Consider the following 3,539-nt stretch of genomic DNA (forward strand, 5'->3'; position numbering starts at 1 on the left):
AGTGAAGAAGGCATTTGTACACTTGCCTTTATTTGTCAGTGCATTGAGTATAGGAGTTGGGAGGTCATGTCACAGCTGTACAGGACATTTGGTTAGGCCACTTTTGGAATAAAAACAAGTTGCTGGAAAAGCTCAGCAGGTCTGGCAACATTTGTGAAGAAAAATCAGAGTTAACATTTCAGGTCCAGTGACCCTTTCTCAGAAGGATCCACTTTTGGATTGGGTTCAATTCCTGGTCTCCCTGCTATAGGGAAGATGTTGTGAAACTTGAAAGGGTTCAGAAAAGATTCAAAGGATAATACCAGGGTTTGGAGGGTATGAGCTGTAGGGAGAGGCTGAATAGGCTGGGGCTGTTTTCCCTGGAGTGTTGGAGGCTGAGGGGTGACCTTAGAGGAATTTATAAAATCACAAGGGGCATGGTTAGGGTGAGTAGTGAAGGCCTTTTCCACAGGGTAGGGAGGTCCAAAATTAGAGGCACAGGTTTAGGGTGAGAGAGGAAAGATTTAAAAGGGTTCTAAGGGACAACTTTTTAACACAGAGGGTGGCGCGTGTATGGAATGAGCTGCCAGAGGAAGTGGTGGAGGCTGGTACAATGACAACACTGAAGAGGCATCTGGATGGGTCTATGAATAGGAAGGGTTTAAAGGGGTATGGGCGAAATGCTAGCAAATGGGACTAGATTAATTTAGGATATCTGATCAGCATGGATGAGTTAGATCGAAAGGTCTGTTTCCACGTTGTACACCTGTGACCCTATGACTCTGACTCTGTCTGCACCAGCTTTCAGCCTTTTTACTTCAAGCCAGTCTCCTGCCTTTTTCCCTCCATATCCCTGTACCCCGTTTCTAACCAAATAACCATCCAATGCCCCTTTGTGAATGCCTCAATTGAACCTGCCTCCCCCACATTTCCAGGCAGTCCATTCCACAGCCTAACCACTCACTGGGTGAGAAAGATTTTACACTCATCACCCTTGCTTCATTTGCACATCACCTTAAATCTGTGGCCCTCTCATTCTTGTTCCTTTTACGATGGGGAACAGATTCTCCCTTTCGACACTCCAGCCCCTGCTCATGATTTTGAAAACCCACTATTAGATGTCCATCTCAACCACCTCTCTAAGGAGAACGGTCCCCAACTTCTTCAATCTATCCTCATCGCTGAAGTTTCTCAGCCTTGGAACCATTCTTATAAAATGCTCCTGCACTCTCTCCAATATATTCACATCCTTCCTATAAAGTGGGAGCCCACAACTGCACACAACACTCCAGCTGAGATCCAGCAAGTGTCTTTATACGTTCAACATCACTTCCTTGCCCTTGTGCACTATGCCCATGTTAATAAATCCGAGGACACTGCATGCTTCCTGCTCTCTCCACTTGTCCTGCTACCTTCAATGCTCTGTGCATATGTACAGCCAGATCCCTCTGCTCCAGCACCACATTTAGAATTTTACTGCCCTATTTTAGTTTGTCTTTCACTGTTCCTCCAAACAAACAATCACCTGACATCTCTCTGCATTAAGTCTCTTCTGCACCTATGCCCCACTCCACCAATGTCCTTTTGGAGTTGCACACAGGTACAGTTCTTCAAAGTTTAGCATCATCTGCTTAACTTTGAAATTGTCCCCTGTACATCAAGATCCTAGATCATTAATATATATCATTCCATGTTGTCACTGTCCCTTGATTACCTGTAACATCCCTCGCAAGTCTATTTGTGTGTAGTTCTGAATTCAGGATGAAGTTTTTAATACCTGAGGCTGCTGTGCTGGGATATGAACACAGTTCCCCTTGAGCAGTCACCTGTCACATGAGCGGGATTTACAGACTCAGAACAGGGGTTTGTTACACTAAAGCTTTATGAAACAGTGGCTCAGCCTCCACTGGAAGATGGTGACAGTTTCAGGCCCTGCAGTTTAGGAAGGATGTGAGAAGATTCCAGAGGCTGTGGAAAGATTCAGGACAGTGGTTCCAGGGATGAGGAACTTCAGTCTGATGGACAGATCGGAGAAGAGAAGGCAGAGAGGGGACTTACTGAGGTGTTCAAACTCAATAGGGGTCTGGACAGAGTGGAGAGGGAGAAACAGTGTACGAGATTGCTCGTGCTCTCTCACACACAACGAAATCACGATTAAAGGAGTGATTCTTTACACGTGGGATCACACACACACACACGGAAATCACTATCAAAGGAGTGATCCTTGACACGTGGGCTCCAACACATGCCTTGAAATTGCTATTAATTGGTGCTCCTTTACATGAGGCCTCACTCACACACTGAAATCACTATTAAAAGGGTTTTCCTTGACACTTGGGCCCACAAGACAGTGAAATAACTATTAAAGGAGTGTTCCCTCCTGCCCGGGCTCTCACACAGTGAAATCACTATTAAAGGGGTATTCCTTCATAGCTGGGCTCTCACACACTGAAATCATAATTAAAGGGGTGTTCTGTCCCACCCAGGCTCTCTCACAGTGAAATCTCAATTAGAGGGATGTTCCTTAACACGCATGCTCATACACACTAAAATTACTATTAAAGCTATGTTCCTTCACAATCGGGCTCACATACACTGGAATCACTATTAAAGGGTGTTCCTTCACATTCTGGGCCACACACAGTGAAATCATATTAAAGGGGTGTTCTTTCACCATTGGGTGCACACACACTGAAATCACTGTTGAAGGAGTGTTCCTACACATATCGGTTCACATTTGTTGAAATCACGATTAAAGGGGTGTTCCTTCACGCTCAAGCTCACACACACACTGAAATCAGTATTACAGGGGTGTTCCTTCACACTCAAGCTCACATTCACACTGAAATCACTATTAAAGGGGTATTTCTTAACACCCTGGTGCTCATATGCACTGATATCAGTGTTAAAGGGGTGTTCCTTCACACTCAAGCTCACACACACTGAAATTACTATTAAAGCTATGTTCCTTCACAATCGGGCTCACACACACTGGAATCACTATTAAAGGGGTGTTCCTTCACAATTGGGCTCACATTTGTTGAAATCACGATTAAAGGGGTGTTCCTTCACACACGGGCTCACACACATTGAATTCACTATTAGAGGGGTGTGCAATCACACTGGGGCTCTCCCACACTGAAATCACTATTAAAGGCATAATGTTTCACAATTGGGAGCGCACATACTGAAATCTCTAATGAAGGAGTGTTCCTTCACACTTGGGCTCACACGCACTGAAATCACTCTTAAACGGGTGTTCCTTCACACTTGAGCTCACAAACACACTGAAATCGCTATTAAATTGGTATTTCTCACACTCTCACTGAAAGCACTATTAAAGGGGTGTTCCTTCACACTCAGGCTCAAAGATGCTGAAATCACTGTTAAACTGGTCTTCCTTCACACCCGGGCTTACTCGCACACTGAAATCACTATTAAAGCAGTGTTCCTTCACACGTGAGGTCAAACACACTGAAATCACTATTAAAAGCGTGTTCCTTCACACTCGGGCTCACACACAGTGAAATCACTATTAAAGGGGTGTTCCTTTGCATTCT

This window comes from Rhincodon typus, unplaced genomic scaffold (genome assembly GCF_021869965.1).
Source record: "Rhincodon typus isolate 14 unplaced genomic scaffold, sRhiTyp1.1 hic_rhity00000241, whole genome shotgun sequence".
Lineage (NCBI taxonomy): Eukaryota > Metazoa > Chordata > Chondrichthyes > Orectolobiformes > Rhincodontidae > Rhincodon > Rhincodon typus.